At 34.1% G+C, this 23527-nt stretch overlaps 1 protein-coding gene across 1 annotated transcript in view; it reads right to left on the bottom strand.

The window, feature by feature from the left end:
- HCRTR2 (hypocretin receptor 2) overlaps positions 1 to 23527 on the bottom strand; it is a 109280-nt gene that overhangs the window by 40709 nt on the left and 45044 nt on the right. The window lies entirely within an intron of this gene.

Here is a 23527-nt window from a genome sequence, read left to right as displayed (position 1 = left end):
AAGAGCACAAATAACTATTGAAAAAGGAAGATGATGTAAGACTATACTGTTTTCATTGAATCAGTCAGACAGACTGTGTGAATGTTGAATCCATGCTTAACCTCAGTTCATTTACCTTACAAGACATTTCTCAATGGATCATAATACTGCATTCATTTCTACTTGATTTTGAATTGTGATTCCCAGAAGTTTAAGAACGATCTTTCATTCTTTTTTCTATTCCCTCAGTGCTCAGCTTGTAGTAGAGACATAAGAAATATTTACTGAAGTGAGATGAATTAGGAGCCAGCTATTTTCAATGAACTGCAATATTTGCCTCAACCACGATGTTTACCCCATCTGTCCTCTGCATTTGGAACTTTTAACTGATAAAGAGGTTTAAAAGATAAAAGTCAACAATTTTTCAGCTCCTATTATTGGCAAACACTGGTCTATATGGTTCATATCCTTAGGTCATTTAATCTTGATAATCCTAAGGGAAGATATTGTTACCATCATTTTATACATGCAGTATTTGAGACACAGGGAATTTGTGGAGCTTGGCTAGGGACAATTGGCTCATAAAGCACAGAACTACAGCTACAACTGGGATTAAGCACCAAGTAAGGGTTATATTTTTGTTGGGGGGGTGAGCTAGTTAGACCAAAGCACACATAAACTCTAGAGACTCAATCCTCTTTCCTCTCTATTACTCTTGATGACCTCTAAACATCACCTCAAACAGACAAATTTTTAAATACTTCCAGAGTCAAGTCTTCTTCATTGCCTCTCAGTTTATCCTCATTTTTAAAAGCTGTTCTATCTTATTCATTTGCTCTTTATGGAAGGAACATCCAGTTCCTCAATTCTCTGTGTGGTGTATCCAAAGGTTACATAATCACTGCCTCAAGAATTATATAGGTGTAAACACTGCTACCCACATCTATTGATGGGTTGCTTCACAGTGTCCACTTTATAAAAGTGTCATAAGTTGAAGAAACTGAAATTATCATCACCAACAGATGCTAACTTAATAAAATCTCTGAATTCCTGAGGATTTAATTTTGAAAACTTCACATCTTTCTCTAATTCCAGTACATTAGTGCCCCAAAATTCAGATGAACTTTGTTAGGATAAACCATAGTCTTTATTATTTGAAAGTGATACTCATGAATGATTAACTTCCAAGAAGCACTTGAAGACACACACAAACACAGGCATACTAGCAGTTGACTAACACATTACCACAGCTTATTATGAGAAAATTAATATAAGCATTGCACCACTGATATTTAGTCAACAAATGGTCCAAACGATACAATTTTGGATTTAAGAAAGAAAATAAGACTTAAAAAATACAAGCAGTTCTAGATTGACTCTCAATTCCCCATATTTTGGAATAGGGACAATTATGGAAAGACAGTGTTAATGCATTATGACTAGGTATATGAGAAAAGTATATTTTTAGGAAACATTTATATACTATTTACTATTTATTATACCATTATACTATTTAATATTTACTATGTGTCATGCCCTGTTCTAAACAGTGTGAATTATTAAATACTTAAATTCTCATTACATTTTAAGTGATTGCTATTACTTATTCCTGCTTAACAGTTGTGAAACTGAGGCTAGAGAGATTAAGGATACTACCTAAGGACAAATAGTTTATAAGTGTTAGAGCTTAGATTTAAATCTTATCCATTGTGCTATGCCATCCTAATATATCTTTTTTTTTTTTTTAGTATAGTTGACACACAATGTTACATTATTTTTAGGTACACCACTTAGTGATTTGTCAAGTTTATACATCAAATGTGGCTATACCATCTGTCTTGTTATATTACTATTACAGTATCATTGAGTGAATTTGTTAGGCTCTGCCTTTTATTTCAATGATTTACTCCTTCTATCTGTTACATCTGATAAGGGGTTAATATCCAAAATATATAAAGAACTTATACAACTTAACCCCCCAAAAACAAACAATCTGATTTAAAAATAGGCAGAAGCCCTGAATAGTCATTTTCCCAAAGAAGGTATACAGATGGCCAACAGACATGTGAAAACATGCTCAACATCACTAATTGTCAAGGAAATACAGGCTGACATCCAAGATCTGTGAAGAATTCCTCAAATTCAACATACACAAAACAGATAATCATGTCAAAAAATGGGCAGGAGACATGAACAGACACTTCTCCAAAGAAGACATACAAATGGCTAACAGACACATGAAAAGATGTTTATCATCATTAGCCATCAGGGAGATTCGAATCAAAACCATATTGAGATACCACCTTACACCAGTTTGAATGGCCAAAATCAACAAGACAGTAAACAACAAGTGTTGGAGAGGATGTGGAGAAAGGGGGACCCTCTTACACTGTTGGTAGGAATGCAAGTTGGTGCAGCCACTTTGGAAAACAGTGTGGAGATTCCTTAAGAAATTAAAAACAGAGCTACCCTATTGCAATTGCACTACTGAGTATTTACCCCAAAGATACAGATGTAGTGAAAAGAAGGGTCATCTGTACCCCAATGTTCATAGTAGCAATGGCTACAGTCGCAAAACTGTGGAAAGAACCAGGACGCCCTTCAACAAACTAATGGATAAAGAAGATATGGTCCATATATACAATGGAGTATTATGCCTCCATGAGAAAGGATGAATACCCAACTTTTGTATCATCACAGATGGGATTGGAAGAGATTATGCCGAGTGAAATAAGTCAAGCAGAGAGAGTCAATCATCATATGATTTTACTTATGGAGCATAAGGAATAACATGGAGGACATTGGGAGATGGGGAGGAGAAGTAAGTTGGGGAAAATCAGAAGGGGAGACAAACCATGAGAGACTGTGGGCCCTGAGAAACAAACTGAGGGTTTTGGGGGGTAGGGGGTAGGTGGAGAGGTGAGCCTGGTGTTGGGTGCTAAGGAGGACATGTATTGCATGGAGTACTGGGTGTGGTACATAAACAATGAGTTTTGGAACACACACACACACACACACACACAAATAAAATTAAGAAAAAGGGAAATACAAATAAAAAACACAATGAGATATCATCTCATACCTGTTAGAATGGCTAAAATTTAGAAAAAAAAAATAAAAGAAGAGAGAAAGCGATTGGAAGAGGGCAGTGGAATAGTAGGACCCTAAGCTCACCTCATCCCACAAACACAACTAGATAACTATCAAATCATCCTAGATACCCCAGAAATGGACTTGAAGACTGGAGAACTAACTCCACAATTAAAAGTTGAGAAGAGGCCACAAAAAGAGAATAGGAAATGAAGAGATGAAATTTGTGAGAGAAAGAGATCATGGTCAATGTGGTGGGGAGGTAGCCACAGTTGCAAACCTATCAGGTAAGAAAGAAGAGCTCGAGGTAGACTAGCACACAAGGGAGTACATAGGGAAAACAAATCTCCATAGCAATTATGTTGGAAAGCAAGAGGGGCTGGATTTCGTGAGTTCTTCCAAACAGCAGGGCTTAAAGCCTGGAATTTTATATTCAGTGGGCTTTACTGGAACAGAGCCTGAAGGACACTGGGGCTGCTCTTAGAAAAAGGAAGGGCAAATAGCCTGAAGCCATAAAGCATGGAAACAGAAATCTGAAGTGTACTTGGGGCACACAGTGGGGAGATGATTCATTCATCTCAGAGCATGTTCCAAAGAGGCAGCATTCAAGAAGAGACTCTTCCAGGAACAAAGTAATTGGACAATGCCATTTCCCTCCCCATCCCTTAGCATAAGTACATGGCTACCTGTGGGAAATAGCACAGTGTCCACACGGGCTACCTAACTTGCTTATATCAAGACCCACATCAAACTCCAGTGGAGCTGCCCCTCTCAATCATGCTCTTCTCAGTCTCAGCACAGTGCCTCACCCACCCCCAGAAAAAGTGACCCACCCTTGCTCACACTGTGTTTCCCAATGTAGGAGTTTTGGAGAGTCTCACTTCTTGAAGCGACAGTGACAGAACTTATTTCATAAACAGACCAGACCACATCTAGTTAAAATATGTTACATTCCAGCCAGGGACCAAACACTGCCCACAATGGGCAATGAAAGCCTCTGGTGATGACTGACCTGAAGGACAAAGCAACAAGGGCAAAATAACAGAGCGCACACAGCACATGTGGAGACACTCCTAGAAGCACCACGCCCTGGAGAACATGGGATGTTATACAGCAAGGCACTACACAACCTCTTTTTCATAAGGCCATTACCTTCAAGAATAGGAGATGTAACTGACTTTCTTAACACATAGAAAATACAAAATGAGGAAGACAGAGGAAGTTATTCCAAAAGAAAGAATAGGACAAGGCCACCGCAGGAGATCTAAGCAAAAACAGATATAAGTAACATATCTGATAGAGAATTTAAAGTAATGATCACAAGGATACTCCATGGACTTGAGAAAAAAGTAGAAGACATGAATGAGATCTTTAACACAGAAAAGAAATAACATAGCAGAGAGAAAAGGCTCAATAAACAAAATGAGAAACATGCTTGATGGAATGAACACTAGGCTGGAAGAGGTAGAAGAATGAATCAATGACCTAGAAGATAGAGTAATGGAAAGTACTCAAACTGAACAAAAGGAGGAGAAAAAAAGATTTTTGCAAAATGAGAATAGACTTTGAGAACTTGGTGACTCCATCAAATATAATAATATTCAGATTACAGGAGTCTCAGAAGAAGAAGGAGAGAGAAAAGGGGGAAGATAATTTATTTGAAGAAATAATAGCTGAAAATTCCCCAAATCTGGGAAAGGAACAGATATACAGATCCAGAAGGCACAGAGAACTTCCATCAAAATCAATAAAAGCTGATCCATCCAAGGTATACTGTAACTAAATTGGCAAAATAGAGTAATAAAGAAAAAAAAAACTCAAAAGAGGTAACTTATAATAGAAAACTCATAAAGCTAACAAAGAATTTTCAGCAGAAACTATCCAAGCCAGAGGGGAATAGCATGATATAAGTACTGAATGGGAAAGAAACTGCAGCCAAGAATAGTCTATCCACCAAGGTTATCAGCCAGAATAGAAGGAAAAATGAAGAGTTTTCCAGACAAACAAAAATTAAAGGAGTTCATGACAACAAACCATACCTGTAATAAATATTAAAGGGTACTCTTTGAGGGTAAAGAAGAGAACAAGAGTGATAGTATAAAGGAAATCAGTAAAAATGAATATTTCTATAAAAAATCAAAGAACTCACAAAATAAAAGAATGTAAAACATAACAATATATACCTAAAATGTGAAGAGGACAGGAGTAAGAATGTGTTCAGACTTAAAAGACCATCAACTTAACATAGATGCTATATGCAGAAGAGGTTTTTTACAAACTTAATGGTAATCCATATCAAAAACCACTAATAAACATACAGAGAATAGAGAGAAAGAAATCCAGGTGTATCACTGAAGAAAATCAACAAACCGTGAAAGAGAGAAAGATAAAAAAGAATCAGAGAAAATCTTCAGAAACAACTACAAAACAAGTCATAAAAAGTACATATCTATCAATAATTACTTTAATTATGAATGGACTAAAGCTTCAATCAAAAAACATTGAGGTGTCAAAATGGATAAAAAAAACAAGACTCATCTATATGCTGCCTATAAGAGACTCTTTTCAGACCTAAAGACACCTGCAGGTTGAAAGTGAAAGGATGGGGATGGGGGTGCCTGAGTGGCTCAGATGGTTAAGCATCTGCCTTTGGCTTAGGTCATGATCCCAGGATCCTGGGACTGAGCCCCTTGTTGGGCTTCCTCTTCAGTGGGGGACATGCTTCTCCCTCTCCTCCCCACTTGTGCTCTCTCTATTGCTATCATCTCTCTCAAATAAGTCAGTAAAATCTTAAAAAAAGAAAGTGAGAGGATGGAGAGATATCTATCATGCAAATGGTTATTAAAAAAGTCAGACTAGCAATACTTATATGAGACAAAATAGACCTTAAAATAAACATTGTAATAAGAGACAAAGGACACTACGTCATAATAAAGGGGATAATGCAATAAGAAGATATAACAATTGGGAATATTCATGTACCCAACATCAGAGTACCCAAATACATTAAACAGTTAATAATAAACACAAAGGATCTAACCGGTAATAATACAGTAATAGTAAGGGACTTTAATACTCCACTTACATCAAAAGACAAGTCATCTAAACAGAGGATCAACAAGAAAACAATGGCTTTGATTGACTAGACTAAATGGATACAACAGATATATTCAGAACATTCCATCCTAAAACAGCAGAATACACATTCTCTTCAAGAGCACATGTAACATTCTCCAAAATAGATCACATAGTAGTCCACAAAACAAGCCTCAATAAATTAAAAAAGACTGAAGTAATACCATTTATCTTTTTTGACCACAATGCTATAAAACTAAAAATCAATCACAAGAAAAAAATCTGAAAAGACCACAAATAGATGGACGTTAAATAACATGCTATTAAACAATGAATGAGTCAACCAGGAAATAAAAGAAATAAAAAAGTACATGGAAACAAATTAAAATAAAAACACAATGGTCCAAAACCTTTCGGATGCCCCAAAATTGTATCTAAATGGGAAGTTTATAGCAATACAGCCCTACCTCAAGAAGCAAGAAAAATCTCAACTAAACAACGTAACCTTACATCTAAAGGAGCTGAAAAAGAACAACAAAAAACATAAAACCTTCAGAAGGAATAAAAAAACAATAAAGATTAGAGCAGAAATAAATGATATATAAACTTTGAAAAAATAGAACAGATTAATGAAATCAGGAGCTGGTTCTTTGAAAAAAAGAAAAACAATAAAACTGATAATCCTCTACCCAGACCTACTGAGGAAAAAAAAAAAAAAGGGAAAGAACTCAAGTAAATAAAATCACAAATGAGAGAAGAGAAATAGCAAACAACACCACAGAAACACAATTATAAGAGAATATTATGAAAAACTATATACTAACAAATTGGACAAGGAAAAGAAATGGATAAATTCCTAGAAACATAAACTACCAAAACCAAAACAGGAAGAAGTAGAAAATTTGAACAGATCAATTACTAGCAAAGAAATTAAATCAGTAATCAAAAAATTTCCAACAAACAAAAGTACAGGACCAGATGGTTTAACAGGCAAATTCTATCAAGCGTTTATAGAAGAGTCAATATCTATTCTTCTTAAGTTATCCCAAAAAACAGAAAAGAAAGGAAAACTTCCAAATTCATTCTATGAGGTCAGCATTATTCTGATACCAAAACCGGAGAAAGACCACTAATAAAGAGAACTATCAGCCAGTATCCCTGATAAATATAGATGCAAATATCATTAATAAAACACTAGCAAACTGAATCATCAATACATTAAAAAAAAATCATTCCCCATGATCAAGTGGGATTTGTTCCTGGGATGCAAGAGTGGTTCAATATTCGCAAATCAATCAACATGACATACCACATCAATAAGAAAGGAAAAGAACCATATTATCATTTCAGTAGATTTGGAAAGACCTTTTGACAGAGTACAACATCCACCCATGATAAAAACCCTCCACAAAATAGGTTTAGAGGTAACATACCCCAACATAATAAAGGCCATATATGAAAAACCCACAGTTTACATCATCCTCAATGGGGAAAACCTGAGAGCCTTTCCTATACGGCCACAACAAGACAAGGATGTTCACTCTCATAAATCTTATTCAACATAGTACTGAAAGTCCTAGCCTCAGTAATTACACAACAAAAATAAATAAAAGGTATCCAGATCAGCAAGGAAGAGGTAAAACTTTCACTACTTGCAGAAGACATGATGCTATATATAGAAAACAAAGACACCACTAAAAAACTGTAAGAACTAATAGACAAACTCAGTAAGTTGCAGGATACAAAATCAATGTACAGAAATCTGTTGCATTTCTATACACTCATAATGAAACAGCTGAAAGAAAAATTAAGAAGATAATTTCATTTAAAATTACACACAAAATAATAAGATACTGAGGAATAAACCTAACCAAAGAGGTAAAAGATCTGTACTCTAAGAACTATAAAACACTGATGAAAAAACTGTAAGACAACACAAAGAAATGGAAAGACCTTTCATGGAGTGGAAGATCAAATATTGTTAAAATGTCTACCCAAAGCAATCTACACATTTAATGCAATCCTTATCAAAATCCAACATAAAAGTCCTCAAAGGGAACATAGGCAGTAAATTCTTTGACATCGACTGTAGCAACTTTTTTCTAGGTATGTCTCCTGAAGCAAGGGAAAGAAAAGCAAAAAGAAACTATTGGGACTATATCAAAATCAAAAGCTTATACAAAGTGAAGGAAACAGTCAACAAAACTAAATGGCAACTTACAGAATAGGAGAAGATATATGCAAATGAATGTCTAACAAAGGGTTAGTATCCCAAATTTGTAAAGAACTTATAAAACTCAAAACCAAATAATCCAATTAATAAATGGACATGAACAGGCATTTCCCCCAAAGAAGACATACAGATGGCAAACAGACACATGAAAAAATGTTCATCATCATTTACCTTCAGGGAATGCAAATCAAAACCACAATAAGATGTTACCTCACATCTGTCAGAATGGCTAAAATCAACAAAAGAAACAGGTATTGGTGAGAATGTGGAGAAAAGGATTACTCACACATTCCTACTGTTGCTGTGGATGCAAACTGGTGTAGCCACTGTGGAAAATCATATAGATTTTCCTCAAAAAGTTTTTGTTTGATATTTTATTTATTTATTTGACAGATAGAGAGTGAGAGAGAGAGGAGGAGAGAGCACATAAGCCGAGGGAGTGGCAGGCAGAAGAAGAAGCAGATGCTCTGTGAAGCAGAGAGCGTGATGTGGGGTTCGATCCCAAGACCCTGAAATCATGACCTGAGCCAAAGGCAGACACTCAACTGACTAAGCCACCCTAGTGCTCCATAAAAAGTTAAAAATAAAAATACCCTATTATCCAGCAATCACACTACTGGGTATTTACCCAAGAATACAAAAACACTAATTCGAAAGAATACATGCACCCTATGTTTATAGGATCATCAGTTTTTACAACAGCCAAACTACAGCAGCAGCCCAAGTGTACATTAATTGACAAATGAATAAAGGAGACATGGTACATTAATACAATAAAATATTATGCAGCCATGAAAAGAATGAAATCGTGCCATTTGCAATGACGTGGCTGGAACTAGAGTATGTAATGCTAAGTGAAATCAGTCAGTCAGAGTAAGACAGATACCATGTGATTTCACTCACCTGTGGAATTCAAGAAACAAAACAAATGAGCAAAGGGAAAAAAAAGGACAGAGACAAATCAAGAAGCAGACTCTTTTTTTTTTTTTTAAAGATTTTATTTATTTATTTGACAGACAGAGATCACAAGTAGGCAGAGAGGCAGGCAGAGAGAGAGAGAGGAGGAAGCAGGCTTTCTGCGGAGCAGACAGCCAGATGTGGGGCTCGATCCCAGGACACTGCGATTCTGACCTGAGCCGAAAGCAGAGGCTTTAACCCACTGAGCCACACAGGCGCCCCAAGAAGCAGACTCTTAATTATAGAGAACGGAGGGGAGTGGATGGAGGCATAGGTGAATTAGGTGATGGAGACTAGGAATGAACTTGTGATAAGCACCGGGTGATTTATGGAAATGTTAAATCACTATATAGCACACTTGAAACTAATATAACACTATAAATGAACTAAGTGGGATTAAAGGAAAAATAAAAAGGCCAGAAAAAAAAAAAACAAGAAAACAAGAAACAAATATTAAATCAGCATTGGCAAGGATGCAGAGAAAAAGAAACTCTCATGTACTGTTGGTGAAATATAATTTGGTACAATATTAAAAGCCACAATTTTAAAAAGCACGGAGGTTCCTCAAAAAACTAAAAATAGAAATACCATATGATCTAATGAAATTCCCACTAATGAAATAGGGTATTTACCCACATAAAATGAAAATACTAACTCAAAAAGATACACACACCCCTGTGTTTATTATAGCATTATTCACAATAGCCAAACTATGGAATCAACCATCTTAATATATCTCTGAAATAGAAGTTGAAAAAGAAGCTGTCATGTCACTGTTTGACAGCCCTTTAACATAGGTACATAGAATTTGGGAGTTGGAGATCATTCAGTCTAAATTGACATCTGATGTATAAATCATCTCTGCAATATTCCTGATCCATTCCATTTGAATATTTTTAATAGTGAGGAGATCACAACTTGCTAGAGCCCTTGAGTTCTTTATGTGGTGGTTTTAGCTGTAGGAAGTTCTTGTTCATGTTAAGTTGATATCTGCTTTTGTGTAATTTTCTTGGCTTCTTAATTCTTTTCTGGAACCCAAGGAATAAACCTTATCCACTTTTTCTTACATTTTACCTGTATTTGTTTCTAGGGCTCCTGTAACAAAGTACTACAAATTGGGGGTCTTAACCCAACATAAATTGGCTGTTTCCTAACTCTGGATACTAAAAGTATTGGTATTAAGAGGTGACCAGGTGTGATATTAATTAGCGTGTCACTGAGGACCTTAAAAAGATCTGTGTTACATATAGCAATTTCATTTTAAGCATTTTCAAATCTATTTAATTTTTGTAATATTAAAATAAGGTATAAACATTATGCTAACCGAATTAAGTCATACGCAAAGGCTAGTAATTGCATGATTCCACTTAATGTGAAGCATTTAGAGTAATCAAATTCATTGAGACAGAGTAGAACGGTAGTTGCCAGAAGCTGGGAAGAGGGGAAAATAAGGTGTTATTTTTTAAGGGGAAGGAAGTTTCAGTTTTGTAGGACATAAAAGTTCTGGAGATGATGGTGATGGTTGCACAATGTGAATATACTCAATGCCGATGAGCGATAAAATGGTTAAAATGGTAAATTTTAAGTCATGTATATTTTACCATAATTTTAAAAATTTCATGAAAAAAAGATCATAAAATGGAAAATAAATTTTTGAACCATATTGATGTCCCTCAAAAATCTTTTTTTTTTTTTTAAATGTGGGTCTTGAACTCACGACCCTGAGATCCTGCGATCAAGACCAGTGCTGATCAAAAGTCAGACGCTTAACCAACTGAGCCACCTATGTGATTCAAAAATCTTAAACACAGATTGAAAATACCAGGGGACAATCTTAATTACACATTTCATAAGTTTTTTAAATGAATAGCTAAATAGTGAAATGCAATTATTCACAAATATTATACTTCTAATGTATTAATGGCAGTTTTAAGATGACAATCACATGATTCTATATACAATTTTTATTATTTGTAAAATCAAGGTATTATTAGTATGTTGTAATATTATAATTTGACATATATTAATGAAATATTGTTAATTTATTGGTTGTTTATTTACACATATGTATAGGGGTATATAAGATGGTAATTCTTTGATTATATTACATATGTATAAGATCGTTAAACATGTTAGAAAACTTCAAAAAAAATAGTGTAGTTCCAGCCTTTGCCACAAAGTGTCAGTGAAAGCCTTAGAAACTGCTTACACTGTTCTTTAAGGTTATTTTAAACATTAAATTATCTATATATTTCTTCATGCAGTCAAATGCTCTGCTCCTGATCTGCAAAATTCATTATAATGTAGATATAAATATATTTGTTTCAATTAGGATTTTCTAGACCAAACACAATTTCTAAGACAGGATACAATGGTCCACATCTTTTAAACTACATATAAATAAATGAGTTAGCTGAAATAAAACCATTTTTCTAAATGGAAACAACAATAAAAGGAATTGAATACACATGGAAGATAGTCTATATTTAACTTCTGCAAGAAATCTATCATGAAAGCAGGTCATGGAATGAGGCATCTAAAATCATTAAAGAGTATAAATTTAAGAAGCAAGAAAGTTGATTTCTGGTCTAGCCCCAAAAGGGTAAAACAAATTGCATGAAACCCTGAGGCATTTTCCTTTTTTTCACCTTTAGTGCACTTCACAACTCTGGTATTGGCCCATCTTCCTACTGTTAGTTTTGCCTTTTTCTCTTCCTGGCCCAGTAGGCCAATGTACCTGGCTCAACCTCCCATTCTCCACCTCTACACCTTGGCAACATTGTCTATAAATCTCTCTGTCTGTGCTCAAAAGAACAGTAAGCAAATGTGCCGCTTCTTTTTCTGCAAGTCTGATAGAGGAGACACTGCCAAGAGGCAGTATGTGTGAAATGTGCCACCCAAAAGGATATTTAATATTAACAGAGAGCAAACAAAACAAAACAAAAAAACATGACTATAAATGCAAATATAACAATATATTTAAAATACATCTCTGTTTTGTTTCCTCAAGAAAATATAGAAGTCTATAATTTGACAAATATGTTCTCACTGGTACCTGTTTTTTATGCTAATGCAGGCAGGGGTATTCTCATGGAGACTAATGATGTCACTGTGGTATTGATGCCAGGGAGGTAGTGTGGGGGAATAATTAAGAAACCACAGTTTATAAATTGGGAAGAGTTTAGACAGTATCATCACAAACACAAATGTGCCGGGAGGAACTGTACACAGAAGAATGTTATAAAACAGAAAGACAAAGGAGATAATAATTTATAGGAATTAAGTCCAAAGGAAATTCTTCAGAGAGGTAAAAATACAGTGAGAAAAGTGGGTAACTAGAGTTGACTTTTTGGCTGTCTGTGAATGGTATGTTTGCTTTCAGGGAGAGGCTGAACCACAAACTGACACCCATACTTTGTATGGGAGCTTCTGGAGACCAAAACCATGCTGCTACTAATAGGTATTGCTAAGCCTTTATGGCTGACCTATAGGTAGGTTAAGAGGGTGGAAGACAACATGATCTTAGCACCTGCTGTTTTATTAATGACTATATTGGGTAGCTGTAACTTGACTTCAGTGGAATTTCTTTGGGGGGATATATCAACTTTATGGTTATCCAGGTCTCATCATTTTTTACAGATAAATCACTAGAAGTTCCTCTCCCCAGTCTGGATCTCTACCTCATCATCAGAGCAGTTCAGAGACACAGAGTCAGAGCTTGCCTTCAGTCCCTTCGTACCACTTAACACACAAGTGACTTTTCCTTTCCTGGATGTTTGACTTCTATTTATCTTCATGCCTACAGTGAACTTACCTTTTGGGTGTTGTTTGTAGAAATATTTTCCTTGTACATCATATATATATATCTTAAATGCTCTTGTCTTTTTCTCCCATATTCTTTAGACTTTGTTATTACTTACTTTCACAAGTTTCATTCTCATTTCTAGGAGACCAGTTCTCAAAGTTATAACTCTAGTTCTTGGCTCTCTTCTGCTTTTCATATTAGAATTTCTAACTGTAATGTTTTTATCTTCTAGTTTTTCCATCTTTACTTCACATTCAACCCATGGATTATGAAAATGTATATAAATCATGTTAAAGCATTTGGGCATTATCCTGCAGACTATGGAGAATCACGGAAGGATTTTAAGGAAGGTGGTAACCAGATCCCACCTTTCGTAAAGCACTTAGAGAGAATGTAGAAATTATACATGCCCTTAAACTAGAAACAGGGGGACCACATTTGAGACTGTTTTAGAATTCTAAGGAATAAGTTGGCAATGAAAGAATGGAGGAAAATTAATAAAGTCAAAAAATAATAATTAGTTTGAAATATAAGGCCTTATATTAGATATAATATCCATATATTATATAGATATAAATATTATATCTATATAATATATAGATATAATATATAATATCTATATATTATATAGATTTAATATATATTATATAATATGATATAATATAATATAGAGGGATTAGATATAAGGATAAGGGAGTTAGAAAAACAGGAAGATAAGCAGTATTTTGCTTGGATGTAGGGACAAAATTATGTTGCTCACTGGACTATGAAATAAAGGAAAATAAGGTGGATTCATTTGGAAGTAGAGGTAAAAGATGAAGAATTCCCTTTTTCATATGTGAGTTGGAAACATCTGTGAGCGATCTCACTGTCAATATCCATTTTGCATATGGATATATGGGTCTATATTTCACGAGATCTATTTCAGTTATAGGTAAATATTTGAGATTAATCAGGATAAAGATAGCAATTAAAGCCAACTGAGTAAATAAGATCAACCAAGGATAGAACTAGAGTAAAAAGGGAAGGACCCACATCATACCTAGAGAACTGTGCAATTTTAGCCACATATTTTGGATGGCAAATATCCAAGTAGTGTCAATGTTCCCCTGAAGTACTAACTATAATACTGAAGGAAACATTGGTTTTACTATTACAAAATAGTTTCTGTTTCTAGTAGTGAGAGATAACCATGCTGCAGACCAAACCTCACATATAAACCAGCATCTGTTTAAAACCTTGGAACACTACCTTTGCAATGAGTTGAAGGGACAGTATTCTGAAGAAAGGAAAGAGGGAAGATGTTCACCCGAAATTTAACACTTCTCTTCTTCTCAAAGCTTTTGGCGATTTGCAAGCACCAGTTAAGCACAGAGGAAAAAGCAGTAGCCAATAATATGAGAATCTGAGCAGGAAATTGAGTAGTGTTACTGAACAGAGGGCAACACTGGAGCGCAAAGTCTGACAACTAGGTACACAACTCTGGCTTTCAGCCACACCACCAAAGAGCAAACTCTCGTAAGGATGAACCTGAAGGAAGCAAGCTCTCCTAAAGAATGACACCTAGCTCCTAATGTTTCCATTTACTGATTGGATAAAAGTTTTCTGTTCCAACACTAACAGCTTGCCAAAACAACAGCAAATTCTCTGTAGAAGAAGATAACATCATCTATAACATCAAATAAGTTTTACACTTTTCATATGAAATGTTACCAGTCAACAAAAAAGTCATCAGGGATACAAAAAGTCAGTACCATGTGATCAAAGTTCATAGCAAAATAATAAAAAAGAATAAAGTTTTCAGAAACTTTAAGAGAATTTAAATAATAAGTTCAAGAGATTATGTATTATGTGGAATGTTAATAAAAAATTGGGAATTAAGAGTCACTTATGGTTTGTCTCCCTCCCAATCCCATCTTGTTTCATTGATTCTTCTCCTACCCACTTAAGCCCCCATGTTGCATCACCACTTCCTCATATCAGGGAGATCATATGATAGTTGTCTTTCTCTGCTTGACTTATTTCACTAAGCATGATACGCTCTAGTTCCATCCATGTTGTCGCAAATGGCAAGAGGGTTGCTGGGGGGAGGTGGTTTGGGAGAAGGGGGTGGGATTATGAACATTGGGGAGGGTATGTGCTTTGGTGAGTGCTGTGAAGTGTGTAAACCTGGTGATTCACAGACCTGTACCCCTGGGGATAAAAATATATGTTTATAAAAAATAAAAAATTTAAAAAAAAATTGGGAAAATATTCAAAGGGAAACTGCAGAACTTAAAAATGTGCTAAGTGGAAACATGATAATGGTTTTAGTAGATTATATAGAGCTATCTAATAGGACTACCCAAACTAAATCTTATATTAAAATATCTAAACTAAAAAATAGAGAAAAATGAAAATGCAGGAAAGAATATGAGTAATTCATGGTGCAAATTCTAAAATACATGTAATTGGGTTCTCAATATGTGAGAAGCAACAGAGGGAAGTATTTCAAAAGGTAGTAGCCAAGAAAACACATTATTTAATAATTCTTTTTTAAACTTCAAAAACTAATTAATAGCTGGGGTGCCTAGGTGGCTCAGTCAGTTAAGTTTCCAACCCTTGATTTCATCTCAAGTCATCATCTCAGGGTCATGAGAGCTCCACATTGGGCTCCCCACTCTGCAGGGGCGTCTGCTTGGGATTCTCTCTCTTCCTCTCCCTCTGCCTCTTCTCTCTTTTACTCTCTAAAATAAATAAATAAATCTTTAAAGAAAAAGAAAGAAAAACTAAAAGCCAAAAGTAGAGTTCTGGAACACATCTTTGGAAATCTCATTTCAGATTAAATTAGTAATTAATCAATATATTATCTTATTCTTCAAAATTTTTAGCAATTATTAAAAGATATAATAAAAGGGCATATTTGTTAAACTTGAAGATGGCGCAAACTGAGAGAAACAATATTTTGGATTCCACATGATTCAAAAGTTCTTGTTAGGGTGGAGCAATGGGGGAAACTTAATATGAGCTATCATGGAAATAAATGTAGTCCTGCACTTAAGTTCAAAAATCCATTTTAGGTACACTATATTTTACCATTAAAAAAAAAAAAAGACCAAAGACATCTATCAACAGATATCAGAAGTGCTACAAAGCTAAGCCCAGGGGAAATATAAAACTACACAAAGTTATATGATAGTAAAACTGCTGAAAACCAGTTACAAAGGGAAAAATCTCAATTCAAGGGAAAAATGAATCATTATTAGTGCATTATAATGACACTGACAGCTATATTCTGAAAAGAAAATAAATAAGAAGCTAAAGGACAATAAAATGTTCTCATCGGCATGTTGAAAATAGCAAAAATCTAAAATTGTACATTCAGTGAAAATAGACTTGATAAATGAAGATGAAAGAAAGTTGTTTTCAGACAAACAAAAACTGAAAGAATTCATCAACTACATTCCTGAACCAAAGGAAAAACTAAAGGTAGTTAGACAGAAAGAAAATCAACTCAGGTATAGTACAAAGCGTAAAAAGTAATTAAAAATAATGGAAATGATAAGTATGTGGATAAAAATAAATTATCATTGACTATATAAAATAATGATAAGCATCATATCATCATCATCTCATTATCATCATGGTTTGTGATGTTTTAATAACAACAGGAAAAAAAGAAACAAGGTTAAGTGAAGTTAGGTGAGTGTCCCAAATATATTGCAGTGTTTAGTAAGTGTTAAACATACAAATTTATATTGAAATGTATTCTCATGACAGAGTTGTCATCTTCAGAGAAATATCTAGAAGAATAATAAGGGGTGCCTGATAAGTCCGTTAAGCTTCTGACTCTTTATTTTGGCTCAGATCATGATCTCAGGATTGTGAGACGGAGCCCTGTGTTGGCATGGAGCCTGCTTAAGAGTCTCTCTCTCCCTCTTCCTTTGCCTCTCTCCCACCTCTCTCTCCCTCCATAAATAAATAAATAACAAGTGAATATATAACTAACAAGCTAAAGAGGAGAAAAATATTTTTTGAAGGGTCAAAGTCAAGAAAACAAATTAAACAAAAGGGACAAAGAGAAAAGAGAGAGTAGGATGGTAGATTTAAACCCAAAGATACCAGTAATTACGCTAAGTTTAAAGGTATCTGAAACTCTAATTAAAAGCCAAGGATTATTAGATGGAATAAAAAAAAAAAAACTGAACCATATGCTGCTTATAAGTAGCATACTTTTTAATAAAGAGAAACAATGAAACTAAAAATGCAATAGTAGGGAGATTTGTCTTTTAAATACAAGTTTAAAAAATAATGATGTAGCTAAATTAATTTTGAACAAACTAGATTTTAAGGGAAGAAGAATTACTCGAGATAAGTAGGGAAGTTTTTTAATAATGAAAGTATCAATCCCCCAGGAATATAGAACAAGTCCAATATCATAGCCTCAAAGATATCTACAAAGCTAATGATAATACAGCCAAAGTGGGACTCATGGAGGGACATTATAAAATATCTTTCTAAGTAACTGGTAGAATAAACACAACAAAATCCGTTTCGGATTCGCTTAAATAGCAAACTTGACTTATTATTTCTATAAATTTCAATCTCAACCTCAATCTATTGGGAATACTGTATCCCAAAACTGAAGAATGTACATCATTCTAGAGTATGCATTGTATTTGAACCAAAATTTACCATATTTGGGACTATAAAGTAAGTCTCAGCACAATTCAAAGAATGAAAATCAGAACAGATATCTTATTTGAAATTAGTAAAAGTAAGCTAACATTCAACAATAAAAAAGTTGAAAAAACCTATAGATGTTTGAATTTTAGATAATGCACTTCTACATAACACATGAGACATAAGCTAAAACAAAATAAAAATTAAAATATTTTGAACTGATAATAAAGTATAAACTATCAAAATCCTTGACATGAATAAGCTAATGTTATGCTCAAAAGTATATTAATAGCTGTAAGTGAATGTATTAGAAAATAATAGCTGAAAGTCAATGATGTAGATATTCATTTCAAAATGGCAAAAGGATAACCAAAAACTAAAACCAAAGACAGTAGAAAAAAAAAAGAATTGAAATAATCAATTATGGAATAAATATACAAGAACTAGAATCAAAAGCCAAAAGTTGAAAACTGTCAAGATGATTAACTTCATAATAAGGTGAATAAAAAACAAAGGAAGAATTCAGAAGTATTAGAATCAGAATTTTTAAAATGTGACATTATTATAAATCTTATGTACATTAAAGCTTAGAAAAATATAAGAAAATATGTTATTAAATTTCAAAATTTAGATGAATTAGACAATTTCCCTAAAAATATAGTTCATCACAATCGACAGAAGAAGAAATGGGAAATCTGAGGTGACATATCAATTTGAAAAATTGAATGTATAATTGGAAAAAAGAAACTTTTCATAAAGAAAACTCCAAATCCCTGTAACTTTACTGATGAAGTTTTCTAAACATTAAAGGTATAAATTACATTTTTCAAAATTGAAGCAAAGAGAACATTTCCCAATCTTTTATGAGGCCAATAAAAATCTTGGTATTAAAGACTTGGAAAAGGAATTTCAAGGACAAGAAGTCATGAACTCATGAACTCTTCTGAAAATAAATTTTAAATTGTGAATGAAATAGTGATATGTGTAATAAGAACATTCCATTACTACCAACTAGGAGATTTCTTTAGGAATGTAAATTTGCTTAATGTGAGAAAGTCACTCAATGTAATTCACAATACCAATAGAAAAAGTGTATAAGATTTATAAGATCTTTCAATAAATGTAGGAAAACAATTTGTTGTAACTCAGCATCCACTAATAAATTCTTAGCACTGTAGGAATAGAAGGGCTTTTCCTCAATCTGAAAAACACTGTCAACAATAATGACAAAATTTGCTAATTCTCATCAGCTTTCCCCCAAAGATCAGGAATAAGTAAATGATTCTTCCCAATGGCCATATCAATTCAGCATTGTGCTGGAGTTTGTACAATAAAGTAATAAAAAGAAATAAAAGACATAACGTTTAAAAAGGATGCAATAAAACCCATTATCCACAGAGGGAATAATTTTGCAAGTAAAAGTATAGAAGAATCAGCAGATAACCTATTAATTTTACTAAATGAATTTATCACACGTGGATATGAAGTAATACATAAAATACACTAAATCAATATATAAAAGGTATAATATAGAGAAAATTTTGTTTCTATAAACTACCCACAACTAGAAAATGCAATTAAAAAAGATGACATTCATAATGTCATAAAAATATTGAATATCTAGGAAAGATTTAGTGAGAGATGCATCCAACTTCTACACAGAAAATTATAAAATAGGGATGCCTTAGTGGCTCAGTTGGTTGAGTGTCTGCCTTTAGCTCAGGTCATGATACCAGGGTCCTGGGACTGAATCGCACATGGGGTTCATTACTCAGCAGGGAGCTTGCCCCTCCCTCTGCCTTCTTCTCTCTCTCTCTCTCTCTCTCTGGCAAGTAAATTAATAAGAATCTTGAAAAAAAAACGAAAAATTTCATGAGAACTGAAAAACAACTTAAATAAATGGAGGAATAAAGCCATATTCATAGAAGAAGTATTGTAAGAATATCAATTTTCTCTAAACTTAAAGAGATTCAATGTAATCCTAATCAAAATCTCAGCACGTTTTTCAATGAAGAGTGACAAATCTCCCATCATTGTGACCTTGAGATAGATAAGCATTTCTTGAGAAGATTTCCCTTAAGCATTTCTTGAAATGATTTCCTTAAAAATATTAAACAAAGGAAAACTTTGATCAACTAACCAGCCCCAAAGTTAAGCTGCATCAAAAGTGCATAAAAAAACTAATATAACACTCTCTGTTAACCACACTGGAATTAAAAAAAAAAAAAGAAAAAAAAAAACAAAAAAAAAACTGGGTGGCTCAGTCATTAAGTGGCTGCCTTCGGCTCAGGTCATGATCCCAGGGTCCTGGGATGGAGACCCACATCAGGCTCCCTGCTCCAGGGGAAGTCTGCTTCTCCTGCCCCCCTTCCCCCGCTTGTGTTCCCTCTCTCTCTGTCAAATAAATAAATAAAATATTTAAAAAAAAAGGTGCATAAAAATGCATGCCACAAAGTGAGAGCAGATGTTTCCAATGCATTCATTTGTACAGGTCAATTTGTATAATTACCTTTTGATGTTAATGGGTTTTGCTTTTGCTTCTGTTTTGGTTGTTGCTTTTAATATATGTTTTATCAAGTATCACAATGCAGAAATATGTACAAATGAACAAAAACATAAATATATCACTAGACAAATTGTACTTGCCCCTGTAACTACAACCACACCAAGAAAAAGAATATGGCCAAAATCCCAGCTCTATTCACATTTCCTCTATACCAGTATGCCCCTGCAACGAAAGGAATCCATATTCTTATTTGCAACACCACAACTAATTTTACCTGTTTTTAACTTTATTTAGATGGAATCAATATACATGTGTTATATTTGATCTGACTTTCACTCATTGTTATGTTTGCAAGTTCATTCATGTTATGTGGGTAGTTATAGTTACATAATTTTTATTACTACATGACATCCCAATGATCAATTAGATTGTTATTTACTTGCTCTACTATCGATGGACATTTTGATTGGTTCTAATTCAGGACTACTGTAAACAAGGCTTCTATTAGCATTCTTGTGTTTGCCTTTTGACAGACACATGTATCAGTTTCTGTCAGTTACATATCTAATTGCTATCATAGAGTATGCATATGAGTGTCATTACCATATAACTGTCAAAGAGTTTTCCAAAATGTTTGTTGCAGTACCTGTTTTTACTCCCTACCAGCAGGTGTGAGTGTCTCAGTTGCTTTATATTTTTGCCAACACCTAGTACTATCAGTCATTTCTCATGTTAGGTATTTTACTTGGTCAAATTTAACACTTTTAAAAAATTTGGGGGTATAGTGGCTATTTGAAAATGGAAGAGAAAACTAAGAAAAAGAATTCAAAATCATAGTACCTACTTAGACCTTGGCACTATTTCTATCATTTTGCTCATATAAATCCCTGGAAGAGTTTGCATCTGAAAGTGTCTTTGATGAAGACTGAAAACTATAGAATGGCCTTTTGGATAGTAAGGCAGACCACTTTAAATGTGTTTTCACCTGACCCAGAGACTGCAGGAAAACTTTTCTTTTGGGGTGTAAGTACATTAAAATTATAAAAAGTCCACTCTCTGCTAGAAAACATACGGATTTGTAATTTATAGTGATTTTTGTTTAATGGACATAAGTAGATCTGCTACTTATTACTACATGCTTAATTTAATAAATAATTTAAAACCATATTTCACTTGCCACCACTGAATATATTCACAATAACTGAGTAAAGAAGTGGAAAGGGGGCTATTTGCATCTTTCCCACGTATTACTAATTTTAGGTTTTTCCTGGATTCTGACATTCATGTGAAGTTTGATAATATTGTATAATAAACCTTTAAAAACAGATTTATTAATATTCAGAAATATATCTTTGTCTCCCACTTGGCTATGCAAAATGTATCTTACTTTTCTCAGATCATGAGACATTTACTTCTCCAAGTCACTGCTAAGATTCTGGTGCAATGTAAAAATATTGTTTTCTGAAAGAAAGTAGTCTAGTTTTTAAATCATCAATCTACTTGTATTGAAGTTTTTCTCTTCAAAAATAATAGATGCTATGGAGGTAAAGGTCACACATTTTGATATTTAAAAAAACCCAATTCAAATCCCAGTTTCAGTGTCTTTTTACTGTTGTGAAGTTACTTAACATTACTCTGCTTCAGTTTTAACATGTATAAGATGGAGATACTTGTATCTATCTCATTGGATTGTTTTAATGAACATTAAGGTACTAGGCACAAAGCTTACAACATAAATGCAAAATAGATGTCCACTAAAAATTACATGGTTTTCAACAGAGTGAAGCTTAATAAAATTCTCCCCCAGTTATCACAGTCATCCAAAAACAAAGACTGCTAGCACTGGAAATTTTATATATATATATATATATATATATATATATATATATATATATATAAACTTTATATATATATATATAAAATTTCACTGGAGTGTTGCCTGGGTGGCTTAGTCAGTGAAGCATCTGTCTTGGGCTCAGGAAATGATGCTGGGGTTCTGGGATCAAGTACCTGTTGGGCTCCCTACTCAGCAGGTAGTCCGATTCTCCCTCTTCCTCTACCTCCCCTCACCCCAGCTTGTGCTCTCTCTTTGGTGATGCAACATGGGGGCTTAAGTGGGTAGAAGAAGAATCAATGAAACAAGATGGGTTTGGGAGGGAGACAAACCATAAGTGACTCTTAATCTCACAAAACAAACTGAGGGTTGCTGGGGGGAGGGGGGGTGGGAGAAGGGGGTGGGATTATGGACATTGGGGAGGGTATGTGCTTTGGTGAGTGCTGTGAAGTGTGTAAACCTGGTGATTCACAGACCTGTACCCCTGGGGATAAAAATATATGTTTATAAAAAATAAAAAATTAAAAAAAATTAATTAAAATTTCACTGGAGGTTCTAATCTTTACAGGATAGATACAATTGACCTATAATCAGTGATCAATAAACATCTCGTAATTTTAGAGCTCGCACTGGGTAAGGTAAGATGATATCCTTCCAGATAGTATGTCAGAGAGAGTAATTTTTTATTTTAACTCGATGCAAGAGAAAAAAAAAAAGACTGTCCACCTGGCTCCTCTAGACAAGAGCGATGGCATAAAAGGCTGCAGCTGTTCAAAACTCACATCCAATGGATTCAGTGAGAACTCCCAAGAAAATAGGAATTGTGTGGTGCATTTTAATGAATGAATATGTAAAGATTGTATTAATTAATTGTCCATTTGACTAAGTAATATTCATACCCCAGTGAATGGATATGAAAGTGAATTACATGCAAATTAATGTAAATAGTTGCACATTGACAAAGAGAGAATGCTCTTTGGAACAACTATTAGTATTGTTAAGTTTTTAATTATAGCTGAAACTAAATGTTTCTGTCAGAATAGATCTTTGAAATTAAAAAAAGGAAATAATTTGATACATAAAAATATGTTTAGGAAAACAGGTTAGGACACATCTGTTCTATAAAAGATGGCGGACAATTAACAAAGATTGAGAAAGTAATCACAGTAGGAGAAGCAGGGTGGAGGTAAGAAGCTTACAAACTTCATTTTGAAAATGTTAAATTTGATGTGCTTAAGGCATCTCCATCAAGAAATATGCTGTGATGTAGTTAAATTTAGAGCAACAACAAACAAAAAGATGTATGACTGAAGAGTCACCTAGGATGATACAGCATTGATTAAAGGGAAGCCTTGTCAAAATAAGCCCACGATGTCTTATCTCAGA

The sequence above is a fragment of the Mustela erminea genome, chromosome 4, assembly GCF_009829155.1.
Source record: "Mustela erminea isolate mMusErm1 chromosome 4, mMusErm1.Pri, whole genome shotgun sequence".
In the NCBI taxonomy this organism is placed as follows: Eukaryota; Metazoa; Chordata; class Mammalia; order Carnivora; family Mustelidae; genus Mustela; species Mustela erminea.
This window is presented reverse-complemented; position numbering and strand designations above follow the sequence as displayed.